The 24,945-nt window shown below is 40.1% G+C and overlaps 1 protein-coding gene across 2 annotated transcripts in view; it reads right to left on the bottom strand.

The window, feature by feature from the left end:
* LOC125078216 (myb-related transcription factor, partner of profilin-like) overlaps window positions 1-24,945 on the bottom strand; it is a 36,248-nt gene that overhangs the window by 4,401 nt on the left and 6,902 nt on the right. The window contains exon 1 of one of the 2 annotated variants that reach the window (XR_007120826.1): window positions 4,734-4,864. The exons of the other annotated variant lie outside the window; for it this stretch is intronic. The gene's annotated coding sequence lies outside the window, so the exon portion shown is untranslated. Of the gene's footprint in view, window positions 1-4,733; window positions 4,865-24,945 lie in introns of those variants that run through there. 2 annotated transcript variants of the gene reach the window in all.

Here is a 24,945-nt window from a genome sequence, read left to right as displayed (position 1 = left end):
GGTCCTGGATCGAGCCCCACATCGGGCTCTCTGCCCAGCGGGGAGTCTGCGTCCCACTCTCTCTCTGCCTGCTTGTGATCTCTCTCTCTCTGTCAAATAAATAAATAAAATCTTTAGAAAAAAAAAAAACCTCTTCCTGATTCATAATAATAGACATACAAATTAGACCCACTGAAATGTTATCTTCCATCATCTGATTAGCAAAAGACTGAGGATTTGGAAACACTGTTGGTAAGGCTGTAGGCCAACAGGTACTTTCTCAACTCCACTGATAAGACTGGCAATTTCTATAGCCCTAGCAGAGGACGGTTTGGCATTATCTCTCAAAATTACAAATGAATGCACCTCTTGATACAACAGTTTCATTTTGGGAAACTTATTCTAAAGGAGAGAAATGTGTGAGATGACGTGTGATATGTGAAATGACACATGTACAAAGGTATTTATTGTGATGATTTTTGTTGTAAGGAAAGATTAAAAACTGATAAAATATACATCGTTAAATACAGTGCCAAAAAGCTGCCCTGAGAATAAGGACGCTCTTTTTTTAAAGATTTTATTTATTTGAGGGAGACAGAGAGAGCACCAGTGGGCAGAGGGACAGTGGGAGAGGGACAAGCAGACTTCCTGCTGAGCAGGGAGCCCCACAATGAGCCAAAGTCAGACACTTAACTGACTGAGCCACCCACACCAAAGGATCTCCTAGAAGTATAAGCGGAAAAGCAAGATGCAAATCTTCGTGTTTATCTGTTCCCCTTAAGTTTAAAAACAAAACATGAGAATATTTTCACTTTCTTACATATTTCGTATACAAAGAATATCTCTGGAAAGATACACAAAAAATTAACAATAGTAGTTAACCTATCAGGAGAGTGTGGAAATGGAACAGACCGGACAGAAAGGAAACTCTGTTGGTTACTTTAAAAAATTTTTTTTAGCCATGTGAATGGATTACATATTCTTTTTTTTTTAAAGATTTATTTATTTATTTATTTATTTATTTATTTATTTATTTATTTATGAGAGAGAGAGCAAGCTTAACTGACTGAGCCACCTGGGAACCCCAGGCTTTTACTTTCTTGAATTCCATCTGTTCCTCTTTATTGTGTGTTTTCAGGCAAGTAGTTCCACCTCTTGTACCTCAGTTATCTCAACTGTAAACTGGGGATACTAGGAATACCTAGTAGTATAGGGTTATTATTATAAGAATTAAATGAGATAATGTTTATAAAGAGTCTAACATGATACTTGGATATAGTGCTCAGTAGATGATCTATCTCCATAAGGAGACAGATTTCCTAGATCAGGTGAGTTGTTTCTCCTGTTCCAGAATATAAAGACAAATTCTGTCTTAAAAGAGTCTGTTAGATTTCATCCTGTTGTATGATACTACAGTCATTGAGTGCCCACACTGTTGGGAAAATAAAGATGTTCCATGTTGGAAGAACAAAGATGAATAAACAGTAGTTACCACTTTCAGAAGGCTTACTGTTAAAAAGATGTACTGTTTGCCTTGTGGGGTTTAACTGGGAGAGAAATTTTATAACATGAGGAGGGGTCCAGCTGTTTATTGGAGCCACCAATGCAGCCTGAAAGGTGAAAAGTTTAAGATTCACAGAAATGATGGAATCAGGATTCTTTTTTTCTTACCATTTTACTAAGATATAATTGATATATAACAATGTATTAGTTTTGGGGTGCCTGGGTGGCTCAGTCGTTAATCGGCTGCTTTCAGCTCAGGTCATGATCCCAGGGTCCTGGGATTGAGCCCCACACTGGTTCCCTGCTCGGCGGGAAGCCTGCCTCTCCCTCTCCCACTCCCCCTGCTTGTGTTCCCTCTCTTGCTGTGTCTCTCTCTGTCAAATAAATACCAAAAAAAAAATCTTTAAGAAAATATTCCTTTAAAAAAACCCATCATATTAGTTTTAAGTGTACAACATGAACAGTATTCTATTTAATAACATTTTAGCATATCTTCCAAGTCCTATAGCTATTAGAATTTCCATGATGTGCTGCCATAATAATGTGTTGTACAAGGAAGAATGAAAATAAGAAAAGGGAAGGGAAGGAAAAGAGAAGGAGGGAGGAAAGAGAGAGGAGGGAGAGAAATGATAAAGACAAGCACAGAGATACACTGTTCTCTTTATGATAGGCCAGAGGACAGAGCACTTCTGACCTGTGAGGACTGATAAACTGTAGCATTTCTGAACCATTTTGTCTGGGCATCTTCTAAGACTTTTTTTATCTTTCTCTTTTGGTCCAAAACTGTATATAATTAAATCTAGATGGCTAAAAATCTAATCCGCTAGTCCTAGCTGCATTCAATGTAGCCAGTAAAGACAATGAAATGGATCATGATTATTTAGGTGTAAGAGTTTCTGAATATACATCCTCAAAGAAAAATAATCAAGAAAAAAAATATTGTAGCTTTAAAAATGTTTATATCCTTTGACTTAGTAAAAATCTATCTAAAGGAGAGAATCCCAAATATGCAAAGACTTACTGACAAAATATATACCAAAACATTATTTATAATGGTTGAAAATTGGTAACAACCTAAAGATGTGACAATAGAAGATCTATTAATTATGGCGCTTCAACTGGATGGGCTATTATGTAGCCATTTTTAAAAATGATATTTCTGAATAATTTATAAGCCCCTAGAAAAGCACTTACATACACTGCTATTAAAAATGCAGGACATAAAACTGGATATACACTATGGTCACAACAACAACAACAAAAAATCCAGGCTGAAGAAAAAGATGAGAAGGAAATAGACCCAGATGTTAACAGGGTTATCTTTTATTGTGAGAATGCGAGAGGGTTGGGATTATTGTCCCACCTCGTTTCCACATTTTTGTTATTTTTTTCCAACTTTTTGATAATGAGCACACTGTGTATTTTCCTCTAGCTGCTTCTTCATCCGTTTTTATTACCCTTATGTACCTGTGAGAGCTCTTTGCAGTAGTACCTTCAAGAAGCTGTGTTGTGAAGGAATGAGCATCACACTAAAGAAATGGAGGCCAGGGGCGCCTGGGTGGCTCAGTGGGTTAAGCCGCTGCCTTCGGCTCAGGTCATGATCTCAGGGTCCTGGGATCGAGTCCCGCATCGGGCTCTCTGCTCAGCGGGGAGCCTGCTTCCCTCTCTCTCTCTCTCTCTCTCTGCCTGCCTCTCCATCTACTTGTGATCTCTCTGTCAAATAAATAAAATAAAAATCTTTAAAAAAAAAAAAAAAAAAAAAGAAATGGAGGCCAGAACTCACCATCCAAAGAAATCAAGTAGGATGTACCCAAAGCTAATTACTGTCAGGCATGTTTTCACGTGATATTTTGGTTTGCTTAGAATTTTTTTAAGTTAATGGAATTCCAACTCCCAGAGGGCATTGGAAGGGAAGTCCTTAGACAACAACTATATAGCAGGCTTAGAAAACAATGTGTCTAGACCGGAGGTATGTGAGGACAGCTCTCCAGGTGAAGCATCTCTAGGAAGACATGGAGATCATGAATCGTGTGATATGCTAAACACTATAAAAGCCTGTAAAAAGAAGATGTTGGGTATATGGGGAGAATAAGCAATAGATATATAGAAAATTGAGGAAATTTAATAATAAGGCAATTATTAAATCTGGAAAAGGCAAAAAAAGAAGGAAACATGATATATGTACAATACGCACTTGGTAGTAAATTATATTTAGTCATATTGAATTAACTAAATATCTTTACATAATTATATTGGGAGAATGGGAACCATGGAAGAAAAGAATGGTTTAACAATGCTAAATCTGTGCCTGCCACTGATTACAAAATTGTAATGACTGAGACAATAATAAAAAATAACAATATTAGCATATTAATTAGGACTATGGTCTCAAGGACCAGAAGAACAACTAGAAAGAGTTGAAAAAAATCTATTCTCTGGAGAGAAGGATTGGCAGGCAATGAGGGATGGGATAGGAATGAGGGCCTTGTAATCCTTTTAGAAATGCATTATTTGACTTTTTAATCTCATGCAGCCATTTTCTTTTCTTTTTTTTTTTTTAAGATTTTATTCATTTATTTGACAGAGAGAGATCACAAGTAGACAGAGAGAGAGAGAGAGAGGAGGAAGCAGGCTCCCCGCCAAGCAGAGAGCCCGATGTGGGACTCGATCCCAGAACCCTGGGATCATGACCTGAGCCGAAGGCAGAGGCTCAACCCACTGAGCCACCCAGGTGCCCCCTTTTCTTTTTTTTTTAAGATTTTATTTATTTATTTGACAGAAAGAGTGATCACAAGTAGGCAGAGAGGCAGGCAGAGAGAGAGAGGGGGAAGCAGGCTCCCATCAGAGCAGAGAACCCAATGCGGGGCTCAGTCCCAGAACTCTGAGATCATGACCTGAGCCCAAGGCAGTGGCTTAACCCACTGAGCCACCCAGGCACCCCTCATGCAGCCATTTTAAAAAAGGTTTTACTTTGATTTTTTTTTTTTTAATTAACCACACCAAAAAAAAAAAAAAAAAAAAAAAAAAAAAGAATAAACACCTAACTTTACAGAAAAAAAAAAAAAATCAACCACGAAATCACAATGCAGTATGATGGCTACTATAAAATAAATAAAAACAAGACCAGAAAATAACAAGTTTTGATGAGGAGAAATTGGAAATTTTGTGCACTGTTGGTAGGAATGTAAAATGGCCCCACCTCTAAGGAAAACAGTATTGTGGTACCTCAAAAAAATTTAAAGTAGAATTACCTTACAATCCAGTGATTCCACTTCTGGATATACAGCCCAAAGAACTGAAGAACACAGTATCAAAGGAATTTGTATACTCATGTTCATAGTAGCATTATTCACAATAGCCAATGGCGGAAGCAACCCAAGTGTCCATCAATAGGAGACTCTGCTTAAAAAGGAAAGAAAGTCTAAAAAAAAAAAAAAAAAAAAGGAAAGAAATTCTAACATATACTACAACATGGATGAATCTTAAGAACATTATACTAAGTAAAATAAGCCAGTCACAAAAAGATAAACACCTTATAACTCTACTTCTAAGAGAGTACCTAGAGTGATCAAATTCCTGGAGACAGAAAGTAGAAGGGTGGTTGCCAGGGGATAAGGGGACGGGAGAAGGATTGGGAGCTGTTGATGAATGGGCATAGAATTTCAGTTTTACCAGGTAAAAAGACTTCTAGAGACTGTTTGCACAACAATGTTAGCTCACTTACTGTAAGTAATGTTGAATGTACTTAATGCTACTGAGCTATACACTTAAAATGATTAAGATGATAAATTTCACGTTAAGTGTATTTTACCACAATTAGAAATTTTTCTTAAGTTAACCATAGTTGGAATTCAAACTGTATGTGATTTTATTTTTTTAATTTAAATTCAATTAGCCAACTTATAGTACACCATTAGTTTCAGATGTAGTGTTCAATAATGTATCAGTTGCATGTTAACACCCAGTGCTCATCCCATCACATGCTCTCCTTAATGCCCACCACCCAGTTACCCCATCCCCCCACCTTCCTCCCCTCCAGCAACCCTCAGTTTGTTTCCTGTAGTTAAGAGTCTCTCATATAATTTTAATCCATGCTCTACTGCTACTCTCATGTGGAGTTTAATACAGGTATCCCTGCTTTTCAAAAATTCACATTAAGACACTTTACTTTTAATAAAGATCTACATTAGCACCTGTTTCACTAACTGAAAGAAATCCAAAGAGGATTTTCACTTTTTTTTTTTTTTAAGATTTTATTTATTTATTTATTTGTCAGAGAGAGAGAGAGGGAGAGAGAGCAAGCACAGGCAGACAGAATGGCAGGCAGAGGCAGAGGGAGAAGCAGGCTCCCTGATGAGCAAGGAGCCCGATGTGGGACTCGATCCCAGGACGCTGGGATCATGACCTGAGCTGAAGGCAGCTGCTTAACCAACTGAGCCACCCAGGCATCCCAAGAGGATTTTCACTTTTATGAAAAAAAGGTGAAAAGCAAAAATAGTGTTCAGCATTTGTTTTGCAGTGAGCCCCTAGAGAGGCAGCACACCCCCCCCAATAATGAGAGTGGCATCACCAGGCTCCTTCTCTGGGAAGTACACTTAGCATCTCCATATCAAGTTGCCATAGCTCTGAACTGTGTCTGTGAGCGTCTGTGCTCTATCTCAATTTATTTTGTGTATCTATTAGCAAGATGTGCCCTAATATATCAGAAAAGCCTAAGAGAGGTTAAGGGGTCTGGGAATGCTCAAAAATGTCTCCATATAAATTAATTGTAATTGCTTCTTCCTTTGTGCTGTTTTAACCTATGAAAGATTTCATGGAAATGCTCTCCTTTAGGATAGCAAAGGAAACCTGTTAGCTTTGGCTGAGCTCTGCAATGTAACTGTGCATATTACAATATCAGGAAATGATAAAATCACACAGCCCAAGGGAATTTAATATATTTTTCCCTTGAAGATTAAGTGACGAATGGGGTGCCTGGGTGACTCAGTCAGTTCAGCATCTACCTTTGGCTCAGATCATAATCCCAGGATCCTGGGATCCAGACCCAAAGCAGGCTCCCTGCTCAAAGAAGAGTCTGCTTCTCCCTCTCCTTCCCGCTCATGTCTCTCTCACTATCTCTGTCACTATCTCTGTCTCTCTCTCTCAAATAAATAAATAAGATCTTTAAAAAAAAGATTAAGTGATGAATACAGTTTACAACATCTGACCAAATTCAGAGTATAAAAGGAGGAAGTTCTGGTCATCCTTAAGTGCAAACTGGAGCCGTGACAATAAACCCTAGAAACTGGCTTGGCATCAGGCTAAAATCAATGCCAAAATAATTGAAGTGTATATTCAATATGCATTCAACAAATGATAACTGAGCATTGATTATGTGCCAGGCACTGTGCTGGAGCAATGAAACTACTTTTTAACTCAAGAGCTAATCTCAGGAGCAGAAAGGACTTAAGTCAGGAAGAGCAGGGTCTGAGTGCCCGTGGGGTACCAGGCACCATGCCTGTTGTACATACATTATCTCCACTAAGCTGCCCACCATGATGGGTTTTCATTAGATGTTAAGCTGTAAGCCAGTTACTTTATGAAGTAACCATCCTGAATTCCTATGTCAATATAAATGGATTTGTCTAACATTAAAGAATATATAGCTAAGTATGCCCCATCTTCCTTCCTTTCTTTCTTTTTTTTTTTTTTTGATATATTATTTATTTATTTGCCAGAGAGAGAGAGAGCACAAGCAAGGGGAGCAGCAGGCAGAAGGAGAAGCAGGTTTCCCACTGAGCAGGGAGCCCCATGCGTGACTCCATCCCAGGACCCTGGGATCATGACCTGAGTCGAAGGCAGACACTTAACCAACTGAGCCACCCAGGTGTCCCTATGCCCATCTTTCAAACCACACTTACTCTTACCTTTCTAGTTGATACATTCTGCTTTGATAAATTTTCTTTGCAATCCCCCCTCCCAGCTCCTCTGGAGCTCCCATGCCCCATTGCTCTCATGGGTTTTTTTATTCTTGCTTTAAAGTTTTCTGAGTGTCCTTTCCACATTCCCAGTGGATTGCGGAGGTCAGAGGTTGGTGTGTTCACTCTAAGTCACAAAGAGTGACTAACTGTTTCAGTTTACCCAGCACTGAAGGTGTTCTCTTGTTGTAATTCAGTTTTAAAACCAAGAAAGTCAGGGCGCCTGGGTGACTCAGTTGGGTTAAACATCTGCCTTCCACTCTGGTCATGATCCCAAGGTCCTGGGATTGAGCCCCACGTTAGCTCCCTGCTCAGCAGAGAGCCTGATTCTCCCTCTCCCTCTGCCTGCTGCTCCCCCTGCTTGTCCTTTCTCTCAAATAAATAAATAAAATAAGTAGTAAAACCAAGAAAATGGGGTGCCTGGGTGGCTCAGTGGGTTAAAGCCTCTGCCTTCGGCTCAGGTCATGATCCCAGGGTCCTGGGATTGAGCCCCACATCGGGCTCTCTGCTCAGCAGGGAGCCTGCTTCCCTTCCTCTCTCTGCCTGCTGCTCTGCCTACTTGTGAACTCTGTCAAATAAATAAATAAAATTAAAAAAAAAAAACATACACACAAGAAAGTACTCCAGAAGCTCCGTAAACCAGTTTAAGTCCCATGTCCTGGAAATACCCTTAATGCTGAGATTGGTCATCCTAACTCAGCTTTGTCTTCTCATTGTCTATTTGATCTTGTGTGTATGTGTGGATATATTTTTATATACTCAAGGGCTCAGATGATTGAGAAAGCTACTTGATTAAAAAGGCAAGGGAAAATGACTAACACTCAAGTCTTTAATGACTTACTGGGACAGTATAAGCAAGAGGCTGAAAGCAGAGAAAGTTGTGAATCCCTCCTGTTGCATTTTCTCCCATGGAACAGGTGGATCAGCACAATGTGGATGGGGTTTAAAGAAGGGCTAGGAGTGGAAAAGTACTGAGTCAAGAGTGGAAAATAATATTGAGTACTGATTCAGAGAGGAGATTCAGAGAGGACAAAAGTGTCTTCAAGGTTTCTCGCTCCCTTCTCTCCCACCAATAAGGAGGCCTCAACAGAGACCCCTGAAGAAAGTCCTAAATAAAGAGACTTCCAAATGAAGGCTCCTGGTCTAGACAGTTGGATACCTTTATGAGCACAGCTGGCCAGGGAGGCCTGAGTGAAAGCTCGTTCAGAGACTGCCAGGCACCACCTGTGCATCTAGTCTAGCAGGGGCAGCCGTCCCCTGTGAGGACTGCCCAGTTAAAGCCTTTGCCATTGCCTACAGTTGGGCCTGGAAAATCACACATAGGTTTTTGGCCAGGAGCTGGCATATGAGTATATATAAAGCTCAACAACCCAACAGAAAAATAGACAAAGGTTGTAATCAAACAGTCCACAAAGAAAGAAATGTTATATGATTCTTGACTTATAACAAGGGAAGTGAAATTAAACCTGCACGGACATAACAATTTTTCACTTAACACCCTCTGTTGGTGAAGAAATGGGAAAACACAGACACTCATAGTGCAAGAGGGCGTTTGTATCTGTACTTCCTCTACAGAAAGCAATTTGAAAACTTGTATCAAAGTTATAAATTCAGGTATTTTTGACCATCCAAAACAGTCTTGGAATCTTTCCTGCAGGTAAGTTCACACCTGTGGGAAATGACATATACATGAAAGCCTTTATTTATTGCCATTCATTGTTTATAATGGCAAAAGACTGTTCACCACCTAATAGTAATGGACTGGTTAAACAAAATATAGTACAGCCATACACAGAAATACTGTGCAGCCTTTCCAAAGACATTAGGATTTAAAGATTTATTTATTTATTTATTTATTTTTGAGAGAGAGAGAGAGAGAGAGAGAGCAGGGGGAGGGGCAGAGGGTGAGGGTGAGTGAGAGAAGCAGACTCCCCACTGATCACAGAGCCCCTCTCAGGGCTCAACAGGGGTTCAATCCTGACTCTGAGGTCATGACCTGAGCTGAAATCAAGAGTCAGATGCTTAACCAACTGAGCCAGCCAGGTGCCCCATCATTAGGTTTTAAAAGCAAATGCAGAACAGTGTGTATGGTATACAAAATTTATGTGATGGACAGGGAAAATAACATATTTTTTGGTCTGTGTATAGAAGGGCATAATGATATCAAATAGCAAATGGGCATAATGATAGCACAGTGACTCTAGAGAGCGGCTGTTCAGAATTAAAGGAGAGAATACAGATCCATTATTTAGATCAGGGGCAGACGCTGGAGCCAGGCTGCCAGGGCTCAAACACTGGCTCTCCCCCTCTCAAGTTGTGTGAACGCGGGCAAGTTATTCAACCTCATTTTTCCTCAGGTTGTTCATTTGGAAATGATAACAATAATCAGACTGTGTGAGGATTAAATTAGTTAATACTTGGAAAGTACTTACAGCTGTATTTGGAACAGTATGTGCTACATAAGTATTTGTGGAATATTAGACATCTGTTTAACATGAATATTAGTTATTATTGTTAGCTATTATCCAACATTGTTGAAATCAACCCCACTTAGATTGCTTTTCCAGAATTATCTTACCTTTACTTTCAATAATTCTACAAATACCCTGCATCTGTTATTTGCTGGTATTATTCCCAGAGTCTAGAGGGCCGATTCCAACCACAATTGGCTGACGAACACTAACAGTCCTTTAAGATCCAGTTCAAAGATCTCTTACTCCCTGAAGGTAGCTGCTCTCTCTTATTTGCTGTCCCATCACCAATCACTAGTCTGACTCTTTCCTGTTCTGGCTGTCTCCCCTCCTCCCCCAGAGCAGCAGGCAGTGGAAGCAACACTAGATAAACAGGTGATGGAATACTGACATTTTGTGCCTTCAAAAGAACTCAAGAAAATCAAAGTTTTCTCCTGTGACGTGTTTCAACTTTATTTTTATGCCCTAAGGTCTCAGAGAGAAAAGAAAGAACTGTTCAGGGACACTGAAGGAAGGTGGAAATAGAATACTTTGGAAATTGGAAGGCATTTTTAAGGGGATTTTTTTTTGTGTGCGGGGGGGGGGGGGGGGGGTGTTTGTTTTTAATCGACATGGATCTGGCTCCCCCTGCTGGATCTAAAGTAAAATGCTGCTTAAAAATCATTTCCTTTATGTAATCAAAACAGTACGATGCGGGCACAAAAACAGATACATCCATCAGTGGAACAGAATAGAGAGTCCAGAAATAAACCCACACTTATATAGTCAATTAATCTATGACAAAAGAGACAAGAATATTTACAATGGGGAAAAGACAGTATCTTCAACATACAGTGCTGGGAAAACTAGAGCACTATATGCAAGTGAATGAAACTGGACCACTTTCACCAGACACAAAACAAACTCAAAATGGATTAAAGACCTAAATATGAGACCTGAAACCATAAGACTCCTAGAAGAAAACATAGGCAGTAATTTCTTTGACATCAGCCACAGAAAAATCTTCTAGATAGGTCTCCTCAGGCTAGGGAACAAAAGCAAAATTAAACTACTGGGACTACACCAAAATAAAAAGCTTTTGTACAGCAAAGGAAACCATCAACAAAACAAAAAGGTAACCTATTGAATGGGAGATAATACTTGCAAATGTTATATCTGATAAGGGGTTAATATCCAAAATATATAAAGAACTAAGAGAACTCACCACACACACACACACACACACACACACACACACACACACACAAGTGATTTGATTTAAAAATGGGTAGAGGGACATGTCTGGGTGGCTCAGTCCATTAAGCATCTGCCTTTGGCTCAGGTCATGAACTCAGGGTTCTAGGATCACCCCTGCTCAGCAGGAAGTCTGTTTCTCCATCTCCCTCTCCCCATCCACCTACTTATGTGTGCGCTCTCTCTCTCTCTCTCTCTTAAATAAATATATAAATAAAATCTAAAAATAGAAAATATGTTAATAAAAATGGGCAGAGGACCTGAATAGACATTTTTCTAAGGAAATGGATGGTCAACAGATGCATGAAAAGATACTCAATGTCACTCATCATCAAGGACATGCAAATTTAAACCAGTGAGCTATTGCTTTACACAATGGCTAAAATCAAAACTTAAGAAATAGTGAGTGTTGGTGAGGATGTGGAGAAAAAGGAACCCTGACCCTGACACACTACTAGTGGGAACGCAAGTTGGTGCAGCCATCGTGGAAAACAATATGGAGGTTCCCTCAAAAAATTAAAAATAGAAACACCATATGATCCAGTAATTCCCAGGTATTTATCCAAAGTAAATGAAAACACACATTGAGAAAGATATATGTAATCCTATGTTTACTGCAGCATTATTTATAATAGTCAAGATATGGAAGCAACCCAAGTATCCATTGATAGATAAATGGGTAAAGAAGATGGGGTATATAGGCAGAGATGTGGTATATATCTCATAAAATATTACTCAGCTATAAAAAAGAACGAAATCTCACCATTTGCAATAACATGGATAGACCTAGATGGTATAATGCTAAGTGAAATAAGTCAGAGAAAGACAAATATCATATGATTTCACTCATGTGAAATTTATGAAACAAAACAAATGAACAAAGAAAAAAGATAAACAAACAAAAAAACAGGCTTTTAAATGTAGGAACAAACTGGTAGTTGCCAGAGGGAAGGTGGGTTGGGGGTGGTGGTGAGTGAAATAGATAAAGGGGATTAAGAGTACACTTATCTTGATGACACTGAGTGAGATATAGAATTGTTGAATCATTATATTGTACACCTGAAGCTAATATAACACTGTATGTTAATTATACTTTAATAAAAAATAATAGAAAGAAAAAAATGAAACAAGATGAAACCAGAGAGGGAGACAAACTTTAAGAGACTCAATCTCAGGAAACAAAGTGAGGGTTGCTGGAATGTGGGAGGGATGGTGTGGTTGGGTTAGGGACACCGGGGAGGGTATGTGCTATAGTGAGTGCTGTGAAGTGTGTAAGTCTGATGATTCACAGACCTGTACCCCTCGGTAATGAGCATAAGAATGCTATTAGCATCTCATTATCATTGAAGTACTTGAATGATATCATAATCAATGTCTCCTATGTGCACAGCAACACTCAGTGCCCCAGAAAACCCAAGAGCACTACAGTGTTCCTCCCCTCAAGGATCTACAGGTCTTAAGGGAACGTGGAAGCTGTGTATGGTGCTTCGAATGGTGTCTGACAAGCAGTAAGGCCTCAACAAATGTTCAATTATTTCGTTTCCCACCCCCTGAAGCTGGCTTCTGCTGAGGGCTAGAATCCCTGACTCCAGGCCTAAATAGAACATTTTCTGAAACAGATTCCTCCCAGCCTCCACTAGACTGTCAATATTGTGAAAAGAGTCTTATTCATGCGCCATCTCTAGTGCCCAAGACTTTGCCTAGCATGTGCTCAATACACTCTGCTGAGTGAATGGGCCTTCTAAGGAAATTCATTCTATTCTTGACTTACCTGTATTATTAAAGAAGTGGGCTGAAATCTGCCTTCCTATCACTTGCATTCACTGATTCTTGTCTGACCTAATCCAGGCAGTTCTCAATAAATGTAAGTTCCTGTTCTACCTCCCCTTCTTGCCTTTCTGCCACCATTATCCTCAGGAACATCACAAGAGACTATTTAAATCTCTTACTGAAATCCATTTACTATTGGCTATACCTTCAGTGTTCCTGTAATTCATTAGTCAAATTATTAGAAACTCACAATGTGATTGAGGAAATCCATCCTGAAACAGGAAACAAAGATGAATCAAAGTCTTTAAATGTGGTGAGTGGTTGTGGTCAGACAGGAGTAAATTCAGGAGTTCATAAAGGGGAACTATTTTTAGGATATAGAAGAGGCAGAAGAGATTTTCTGCAGTTCTTGGGTTGGACCATTTATATTCATTCATTCATCTTAAGGCCTAGATGAAGCAAACACACACAGTACTTTCCCTCATCAGTTCACCCACTAGTGAAAGAGACAGACAGGTAGAAAGTGAATTAATAAAATGAAGACAAGGGGATGCTATGAAGAAAAACACAGGGCACTATGAAGGAGAATGAGATGAGGCAGATAGGGGACAAACATCAGCTTTAGAGAGAATGGGGATTAATAAGCCTCTCCGAGGAGACATGAAGAAGGAGCCCATCACAGAAGAACATTCTGTGTTGAGAGGGGAGCAAGTTCTGTGGCCTTGGAGGAAGATTTGGCAATGAGGTGGGGAAGAGCTTAAGAAAAAGCAAGGGTGGGAGGGGTTTGTGGCATAGTTTGGAGGACAAATGTTAGAAACAGTGGAGTGTAGGGAAAGAAACAAACAAATACCAATGCAAAACTTATTTTTATGAAAAATATTCGATAATAGTATTTAGGCAAAAATCTAGCTCAACATCTTTTGTGTGCTATTCCAAATACTTGAGCATTATTTTATATATAGACATACACTTGCAAATATATTCTCAAACATGTAAATAGTTTACATGTTCCCAAAAGGATTAAAAGAAACTTATAGAAATATAATGAGTTAAATGACTGGGGTGGAGGTAAGAAGCTAAAGGCAAACAGGAGAAGGAAAATATCCTAAAGTCAACTGTTAGGACTGCTATAGAAAAAATGCATGTTATACAGTTCTAAACAGCATCTAGATCCAGGCTGAATCTCTGATTCTGAGATTCCAGGAACAAAGCAATAGGAAAATGTGAACTATTATGAAATTCAATGTCCCTGTAATAAAAAATGAAGTAGTTCTTTAAAGAAAATATGTAGCTTCCTTGTATTAAGCTCTGAGAAAAATGTTCCTTCATTATGAGTCACCTTATGACATAATGGTCAAAGTCCTCAACAATGTCCCTACAATAAATACAACAGCAAGATTCCTGGGGTCATTGTCTATAACTAACTTCAGTGTATAAAACCAAAGTGCAACTCAATAAAAGCAATTCTACAAGGAACCAGAGGCAGTCCAGCTACACAGCTTATTCTAGCAGCTATAAATCAAGGATAACATTTAGAATGTCTAGAGAAGTAGATGGATTATTTATTATTTATCCTTTAAGTAATCCTCAGTGAAGGGCACCTGGGTGGCTCAGTGGGTTAAAGCCTCTGCCTTTGGCTCAGGTCATGATCCCAGGGTCCTGGCATTGGGCCGCACATCGGGCTCTCCGCCAGGCAGGGAGCCTGCTTCCCCTCTCTCTCTGCCTGCCTCTCTGCCTACTTGTGATCTATCAGTCAAATAAATAAATAAAATCTTTTTAAAAAAAAAAAGTAATCCTCGGGGCGCCTGGGTGGCTCAGTGGGTTAAGCCTCTGCCTTCGGCTCAGGTCATGATCTCCAGGTCCTGGGATCGAGCCCCGCATCAGGCTTTCTGCTCGGCAGGGAGCCTGCTTCCTCCTATCTCTCTCTGCCTGCCTCTCTGCCTACTTGTGATCTCTGTCTGTCAAATAAATAAAATCTTAAAAAAAAAAAAGTAATCCTCTAAATAAATTAAAAAAAAAAAAGTAATCCTCAATGAATATTACTCCTTTCACTTAAGCTTTTGATGAGTAATGTGTAGTGGAAATTGAAGTTAGTTCTCTGACAAGAAACTAGAATGGAAATGATCTTTGCTGCTAATTAATATTGTTTCAACAATCAAAAGAGCTGAAGGTAGGACTGACATTCCAGAGGAGAAGCCTAACAGTGTGATAGCGTGAAAAGAAAGCCATCCTACTGCCATTTGAAAGTGGGTCTAAGACTCAAGAAATAGATCTGGACCCACTTAAACACAGACAGATAATGACTCAGGTCCTAAAGTTCTTTCACACATGTGTGGTCAAGATCATTCTAGCATCTATTAGTTAAAAGAATACCTTACTTACTAAGATAAGAAATTAACTTTCCAGGGGCGCCTGGGTAGCTCAGTGGGTTAAAGTCTCTGCCTTTGGCTCAGGTCATGATCTCGGGGTCCTGGGATCGAGCCCCGCGTCGGGCTTTCTGGTCAGTGGGGAGCCTGCTTTCCACCCCCGCTGCCGCCTGCCTCTCTGCCTACTTGTGATCTGTCTCTCTGTGTCAAATAAATAAATAAAATCTTAAAAAAAAAAAAAGAAATTAACTTTCCAGATGACTGCACAGTTTATGTGCTGTACAAATCTTTTTGGCAATAAATCAGTTAAGTGTTGCAGGGCAGCTACCAAACACAGTATTTGGAGGTAAGAGGAGTTGATCTCAAGCCTAATGATACAGAAAGATTCAGAGCCTGCTGAGTGGTAATAACACCACACCCTCAGTATAGAGGCAGATAATTACCTTTCCCTTAAGAAAAAGCCATGCACTAAGCTCATCTAAAAGTGGTTTTCATTCAGGGGCGCTTGGGTGGCTTAGTCAGTTAAGCATCTGCCTTCGGCTCAGGTCATGATCCCAGGGTCCTGGCGTAGAGCCCTGCATCGGGCTCCCTGCTCAGTGGGAAGCCTGCTTCACCCTCTCCCACTCCCCCTGCTTGTTTTTCCTCTCTTGCTGTGTCTCTCTCTGCTAAATAAATTAAAATTTTAAATAAATAAATAAATAAATAAGAGAGCGAGAGGGAGAGAGCAAGCCCAGGCAGGGGAGAAGTAGGCTCCCAGCTGAGCAAGGAGCCCAATGCAGGGCTAGATCCCAGGACTCCAGGATCATGAACTGAGCCTAAGGCATCCACTTAACCAACTGAGCCACCCAGGTGCCCAAGGAGCGTATTTTGAAAGTATACAGGAAGCTTTCTGCTTGAACCAAGAGACTCACATGATTGGTGGCATAACAGAGACTGTCTAGCTGGTTACTAAACCAGTTTCCTTTCCCTCTGGGCCCACAGTTCAGCTACGTTTCCCAGCCTCCCATGCAGTCAGGTGTGGGGAAGTGAGTTCTGGCCAGTGGGATTGGATGTATTTTACCTTTAGTGTGGTGCAAGAAACCTCAGAGTGACCTCGGATGTGATGTACTGAAGATGGTAGGTCTTTTCATCACTCTAGGTCCCTCAACACCCCACTCTTAGTGGGCTTGTGTGGGAGAGAAAAAACTGTTTATTGTGTAAAGCCACCAAGATTTCAAAGTTTAGAGCAGTTGGGATATAGTCAATATAGCATTTAAGTAGACTCAAGAATATACTTCTACATCTCCATATCTCTATGTCCTCAAATGTAAAATGAAGATGATAGCACTTAGCTCCTAAGTTTGCTCTAAGAATTAAACATGTTAGTGCATATGAAGTGCTTCAAACTGTGCTTGACACATAGTAAATATTCATGTTAGAAACTGTTATTATTACAAAGCTTCCTAGTAATAGGAAGATATAGTTTCAACATAATTCAAATTTCTTCTGACTATTCAAATTCTGGTAGTAAATGACATATTTATGTTACTATCCGCATTGTGCTGATCTGTGCCCTTATCACCATTGGACTTCAATATATTTCTGGTCACCTTGGGTTGTCGTACACATACTCTGAATTGTTCTTCTCTGATCTCCACATTGATGTTTGCTAATCACTTTTGAAGTTCCTGGGGAGTAGGGAGGGGCAGAATGAGGAAGGCTTGCCAACCCAGTGTGCTGATCAACCCAAGGCACTCATTTGTACCAAAGCTATAGATCCTCAAGATGGCAAAAATAGACTCCTATCCATTTGTATTTGATTTTTTTCCCAAATTTGCTTTAATTTTTAAAATTCAGATATTAACTACATTTCAGGAAATGTTAGAAACACGTTTAAGAAATTATTCTCAGAGGCGCCTGGGTGGCTCCAGTTAAGTTTTGCAGTTAAGTGTCTGCCTTCTACTAGGGTCGTGATCCCAGGCTCTCTGCTCAGTAGGGAACCTGTTCTCCCTCTCTCTCTATCTGCCCCTGCCCTTCCTATTTCTTTCAGATAAAAAAAATCTTTAGGGGCACCTGGATGGCTCAGTGGGTTAAGCCTCTGCCTTCAGCTCAGGTCATGATCTTGAGGTCCTGGGATCAAGTCCCACATTGGGTTCTCTGCTCAGCAGGGAGCCTGCTTCCCCCTCACTCTTTCTGCCTTCCTCTCTGCCTACTTGTGATCTCTGCCTATCAAATAAATAAATAAAATCTTAAAAAAAATTTTTTTTAATCTTTTTTTTTTTAATTTTTATTTTTTTCAGCATAACAGTATTCATTATTTTTGCACCACACCCAGTGCTCCATGCAATCCGTGCCCTCTAAAAAAATTTTTTTAATCTTAAAAAAATTATTCTCAGATATCACAGACCAAGTTTTAATTCATTTAATTTTGCATTATTAATCAACAGGCTATGGGAGTTAGTGATCAGGCCACACTGCTGAATCCAGAAATTCCTGGTCATTTGCCTAGCCTCTTCTTTACCCACTTCTTGTCCATACGCTGGGTTACCACACTATACTGAGAAACTGCTCCTAACTTTGTCTGATAGTAATTCTTAACCTGAGGTCCATAGACCTCTCCGGCTAAATAACCCCCAAGAAATCCATGGACAGAACTCAGAAGGCCTATGATGGCCTTGGATGGGGAAAAAAAAAATTACATCTTGGGGTTGGTGGGGTTACATCACAGCCCACGGCGGCTAGCAAAGACCCTCCTGCGCCTGGCCCATCAGGGCTCACACGTGGCATGGTGTGGTTGTAGCCTTGGTGGTACCTTTGCACCCACGGGAGCACAACCCTCATGCAGGTTAACATTCTGGTCTCTGTCCTGTACTGTTGGCAGCAGTGTCCGCCCACTCTCTACCCGCCCTCTGTCTCCACCTTTGACCCTGAAGAACACTGAGTGTTTATATACTGGACAGATCCCAGGGAACCTGCCTATAGGTTGGGAAAGGTTGGCTCGTGTGCACTTTGTTTATCACCACACCTCCTGCCTTGTCTTCCTACCACCTCCAATCCCCACCTGAGGCACCAGTGAGCCCTGAAGACTCTAAACCTTGGAACCAATCCAAGGAAACCTGCCTGTGGTTTTAGACTTACCAGGAAGACTCGCCTTGCACATGGATATTACTTTAATACCCCAGCAGAAGGGCAAACGGCCAAGCAGAACAGCCCAGCCAATGAGAGATGGTCACAACCCAGACAATGAAAAGCCATTATATTTAGAACTTCCACTTTACACCAGCAGACCTATTGTTTATGACAGCCCTCCCAACTCCCCCTATTTCCTCTATAAAAGAGCAGTCCTCTCCTTTGCTCTCCAGACATATGCTTACGGTTTTGCTGTAGCTCACTTACCTAGATTTCAAATTCCTGCTGTTCCTGAAAAGAAAGTTTTTTTAATTATAGAAGAACGCAGTTTTATTTTTAAGGTTGCCATTACTTGGTGATCAAAAGCAATTCAGAGAAGAACCCCAACAGCCCTGAAGCTGGTAAGCAAACGGGTGCCAGTATCCACAGAGCCAATTAGGCTCACTGGTTTCTCACCAACCTTGGAGTTTGAGGATGACTCTTCAGGCTTTCAAGAGCCACTCTTTTTGTGTTTGAGCTCTCCACATTTTATTTGGAATCTGTCTTAAGGCTTTTATTTATTTTTATTTTTTTTCCTAAGATTATTCATCTGGCATTTGTTCTGACTCCTTTACCCAATCTGACTGTTGCCGTTGGAACTGCACTGGCCTTCTTCACTTCTTATTGGGAACCAGACCCTTCCTTTTTATTTTATTTTATTTTATTTTTTTTAAAGATTTTATTTATTTATTTGTCAGAGAGAGAGAGAGAGCGAGCACAGGTAGACAGAGCGGCAGGCAGAGGCAGAGGGAGAAGCAGGCTCCCCACAGAACAAGGAGCCCGATGTGGGACTCGATCCCAGGACTCTGGGATCATGACCTGAGCCGAAGGCAGCGGCTTAACCAACTGAGCCACCCAGGCGTCCCCCAGACCCTTCCTTTTTAAACTATACTACCCTTTGGTCTGATTCCTTCATAACCAGGCTATTCCTACTGAAACTGTGCTGGCCTTTGGTCTGGTTCCTTCTGGATCCAGGCTGTTTTTGTTGAAACTGTGCTGTTTTGGAATTTTTCTCTTTGCTCTAGAGAAAAACCTCTAGGAATTACAGTCTCAGTTATAAGAATGCTTTGAGGGTGGCATCTACTTCCCAATTGGGACTCTGGCCAGTTTTATGTTAAAAAATTATGATTCCTGGGACACTTGGGTGACTCAGTCACCTGAGTGTCAGACTCTTGATTTCAGCTCAGGTCATGATCTCAGCAGTATTGAGCCCCTCATTGGGCTCTGTGCTCAAAGCATAATATGCTAGAGAGTCTTCCTCTCCTTCTCCCTCTGCCCCTCCCCCAACTCATGCACACACACTCTTTCTCTCTCTCTAAAATAAAATCTTTTTTAAAAAATTAAAAAATGAAGTAAAAACTATAATCCCTTAGCATAATGCTGTCTAGCTCCATCCATGTCATTGCAAATGGCAAGATTTCATTCTTTTTTATGGTTTAGTAATATTCAGCCATATGTGTGTGTGTGTATACACATATATATACACATACATATATATATACATGCCACATCTTCTTTATCCATTCACTAATTGATGAATGCTTGGGCTGTTTCCATAATTATGCTATTGTAGACGATGCTGCTATAAACTTTGGAGCTAGAGAGTATTATGCTAAGCAAAATACGTCAGCCAGAGAAAGACATACACCATTTAATATCACTAATATATCGAATTCAAGAAACAAAACAAGTGAGCAAAGGGAAAAACAAGAGAGAGATAAACCAAGAAACAGACTCTTAGCTGATGGTTCCAGAGGTGGGGGGGATGCAGGGGGAGGTGGGGAGAATGGATTAAATAGGTGATGGGGATTAAAGTGTGCACTTGTTGTGATGAGCCCCCTGGTGTTGTATGGAAGTGTGGAATCACTATATTGTATATCTGAAACTAATGTTACACTGTATGTTAACTAACTAGAATTTAAATAAAAACTTAAGAAAAAAATAACATGTTTATTTTTATTAACCTCTAATAGACATTTATCAATTCCTTCCATTACTAATATAGGCTACAAGTCACAGCAATATTAGCAGTATCTGTGACTTTGTCACCAATAAATACCCCAAGAAATATTTCTATGTCACATTATAGCAGTTTAAAATATCTTGAAATATCATTTATGTTCATACTCCTATGAAATTACGGTAGTCACTAAACCTGGTATTAGATCTTACTTAGTACCTTAATAAGGAAGCATGTATATTATTACAGCAAATGCTGACTTAATATTTTGAAAACTATGTTTCAGTGTAACTGGTTTCTAGTTGTACTTTAGCTTTGCATGTAAAAACATTAATTCAAAAAAGTCTATAGACTGGGCGCCTGGGTGGCTCAGTTGGTTAAGCAACTGCCTTGGGCTCAGGTCATGATCCTGGAGTCCCAGGATCGAGTCCTGCATTGGGCTCCCAGCTCCAAGAGGAGTCTGCTTCTTCCGCTGACCTTCTTCCCTCGGATGCTCTCTCTCTCTCTCAAATAACAAAAGAAAAAAAAGTCTATAGACTTCACCTGACTGACAAGGGGTCTATGGTTCAAAAAGGAAAAACCTGTGGGTTAATTTGGTTTGACATTTCCCTCCACACCCTCATGTATTTTTCCTTACCCTCCTCCATAGTCTCAAAGAGGACTATAGTGGTGACAAAAATTCATGCACATTGAAATGCCATCCCCTAGGAGAGCATGGTAGATGATTTAGAGCTTGGGCACTGGGGTCAGCTTGCCCTGCTCTACCACTCATTGTATGACCCAGGCAAGTTCTTTCACCTCTCTGTGGCTCCTATCTGTAAAATGGGAATTATAATTATTCCTTCCTCATAGGGTTGTTGTGAAGAACAAATGAGTTAATCCACTAATCCATTAGACTTTTAGAGTCTACCACACAGTGAGCTCTCAGAAAATGTTAGCTGCTCTTTCAAGTGCCTGTCATAGCTGTTTCTTTATGACATTTATAGGGAGGGGAGAGGAGGAGAGAAGAGTAGGCTGGCTATTCCTCATGTGAGTCATTGCCTATACATGTAACTTTTATGATGCACAAAATTGATATCCTTTTTGAAGCACAGGAAGGAAACAGTTGATAGTTCTTCCCTGAAAAGTATAGACTTAATTTTGTTTTATAATAGTAACTCTCAACTGAATCTTCTTTAATGCTTCAGTGGCCATATAAATGCTCTCCACCCTTGGTTTACAAAACAGGACTTTCATTTAAATAATATTTTCTTTCATAATTCACATTCACTTCCAAATCCTTTAAGACGTGTATCTTAACTGTCATTTTAACTGGAACGGGGAGATAGTCAATATAAATAGAAGTAAATTCACTCATTCATTCAATCAATAATTATTAAATTCCTGCTCTGTGCCAGGCACTGCTCTAAATGTATAGGAATTTGTGGTGAACAAGACAAAGTCCCCACTGTCATTGAGTGTATCTTCTAGTGTAGAAGACAAACATGAACTAAAATAAATTTTTTAAAGTATCAGGACGTGATTGATGCTTCACAGGACATTAAAATAAAGTGATGTTATGTACATGAGGACCAGATGGCTATTTTAGATTGGGCAGTCAAGGAAGTTCTAAGTGGGTGACTTTTTTTTTTTTTTAAGATTTTATTTATTTATTTTATTTTAGAGGGAGAGTGAAAGAGAAAGAGCGTGTGCTCATGAGCAGTGTGAGAGGGAAAAGGAGAGGATGAGAATCTCAAGCAGACTCCCTGCTGGGCACAGAGCCCCATAAGGGCTTGATCTCACAACCCTGAGATCATGACCCTGACTGAGAATCATGACCTACAACAAACGCTTAACCAGCTGAGCCATCTAGGTGCCCTTAAGCAGGTGACAGACATTTAAGCAGAGGTCTGAATGACAAAAAGAAGCCAGCCAAACCTAAAGGACACCGTTCCAGGCAAAGGGAATAGCTAGTGTAAAGTCATTAGAGCAGGACTGAGTTTACCTGTTCTTATCTATTTAGGAATGGAAAGACTGTTGCTGAAACATTAGCAAGGTAACAGAGCTGCTCAGGAGAGGTAAATAGGGATCAGATCGTGCAAGACTTTTTAAGTAAAGGCAAGGTTTATTCTCAGTGCAATGGAAAGCTACAACAGTTTTAGTTAGGAGTAAGGAGATCTGATTTACCATTTAAAATCATTCCAAACAAATTTAATGGAGCAAGATTGGATAAAGGAAGGCCTGTTAAGATGGCAGGTTGCACCAGATTACAGAGGTGAGATGGCAAGAAGGGTCAGCTGAGACAGTAGGGTGTATTTTGGAGGTAGAACAAGTAGAATTTACTGATTGAAATCTGAGGAAATGAGAGGAATCAAAGTTAACTCCTATCTTTTGGCCTAGGTAACTGGTCTGATGGTACCAATTACGGAGATGGATAGGGGCAATGAGGGGATGGGGAAGTAGGGAACAGATGTGAGGTAATAATTGAGAGGAGATTTTTTGTTTTGTTTTTATTTGTTTTAAGATTTTATTTATTTATTTCCAGAGAGAGAGTGAAAGAGAGCTAGAGTATAAATATGGGAAGAAACAGAGGCAGGCAGAGGGAGAAGTAGGCTCCCTGCTGAGCAAGGAGCCAGATGTGGGACTCAATCCCAGAACACTGGGATCATGACCTGAGTCTAAGGCAGATACTTAATCAAGTGAGCTACCCAGGCGTCCCTATGCCTCATCTTTCAAACCACACTTACTCTTACTTTTCTAGTTGACACATTCTGAGCTACCCCGGTGTCCCATAATTAAGAATTTTAAATTTATGTTTCTTAATTTTGAGTTGTCCGTCCAACATCCAAATGGAGATACCAAGTACATGATTACACAAGTCTAGACTTCAGGGAGGAAGTCAGGGACTAGAGATATAAATTTGAGAATCATTGGCCTAGGAATGGTATTTAAAACCATGGGACTTGATGAGATCACATAGTTAGTATTATAAAGAAAAAAGAGTTGAAGACTAAGTCTTGGTACACTCCTACCTTTGGAAGTCTGATAAAGAGGAAGGAGCTGATAAGAGACTGAGATGCAGCAGGAAGGCTGAAGGAAAACAAAGTAGACCTAGCATCATGAAAACCTAAAGAGCAAAGTGATTCCAGGAGGGAGTGATCACTAATGTCCAAAAAACTGCTGAGTGGTCCAGAAGGATGAGGACAGAGAGTTGACCTGACTTTGGCAAGATGCAGGTCAACAGTGACTTGATGGCAGACATTTCAGTATATGGGGGGCTGAGCGCCCAGTGGGGTGAGAAAGCCTGCAAATATAGACAGTTCTTCTGAGCTTTGTTATAGTGGGGAAAAAAGAAATCAGGCAGAAGCTGGAGGGATACAAGGTCAAGGGACGTTATACATGCAGGGAGTTAAGTGGGAGAGAGACTGGGTAGGGAAACTGTGAGAAGGGAAAACATTTAAACTTTGCTTTCTACCCTCAGGGAGTTTATGATCTTGTCCGGGAGAAGTTGAGGATGGTAGTGATAAAAAATTCAGGCTTTGGACTAAATAAAACAGTATCTGTAATGCTGAACACAATGCCTAACAGTAAGAACTCAATAGATGGAAGGAAGCTATAATTATAAAACAATCTGAAAACATTCTAAGATAGGAGATAATTGAGGGCTAAACTGAGTAAGTAATTAGATGTTAGGATTTCAGAAGATGAGGAGATTACTGACAGCCCAGTGACCATAATTAAAAATCAGGACCCATCATATGGGACAATGGGCTAAAAAAAAATCTGTTAATATATCCATGTGAAAAAATTTACAGGGGTGCCTGGGTGGCTCAGTGGGTTAAAGCCTCTGCCTTTGGCTTAGGTCATGATCCCAGGGTCCTGGGATCGAGCCCCGCATCGGGCTCTCTGCTCAGCAGGGAGCCTGCATCCTCCTCACACTCTGCCTGCTTTTCTGCCTACTTGTGATCTCTGTCTGTCAAATAAATAAATAAAATCTTAAAAAAAAATTTTACAAAGCTCAACAGATTTTAAAAATCTTTCAGCCACTGACTTAAATAGTTGCCTTTATTGGAAATATTTAAATTCCATGTAGTCCCAAATATCCAAATCTGAGTCCTCTGTACCAGTCCTCATGGTTTTCCCTCTGTCTGAAGCATCATTTCCTACCCTTATCTAATGGCTACTCATTCTTCAGAGCTACTGCCTCTTCTCCAATGGGGCTGGATGCTCCTGTTTGCACCAGTGTGCAATTTTACCATAATGTTTACCACAGTGTGTTGACATTTTCTATTTGTGTAACTTTTGTGTTTTTTCTTTTCTGGTTTTGGGTTTACTACCATAGGCTTTTCAAGGGCAGGATCATATTGTATTCATCTTTGTTTCTCTTGTACCCAGCCCAGCTTCTGCCTGATTGCAATTAACCTTTATTGAACTCAACTGAATCTAATATTAGGATTATGCTAGAAAATCCTGGACTAGAAAATCCCGGAAGGACTGATAACTTAAAATACCCCACTACAACCTTAGAACAGGTTTATAACCTAAGAACTAATCACAACCCCCATCCTTCATCATACCCT

Source organism: Lutra lutra, chromosome 10 (genome assembly GCF_902655055.1).
Source record: "Lutra lutra chromosome 10, mLutLut1.2, whole genome shotgun sequence".
Taxonomy (NCBI): Eukaryota; Metazoa; Chordata; class Mammalia; order Carnivora; family Mustelidae; genus Lutra; species Lutra lutra.
Note: the sequence above shows the minus strand (reverse complement) of the source record. Positions and strands in the feature narration are given on the sequence as shown.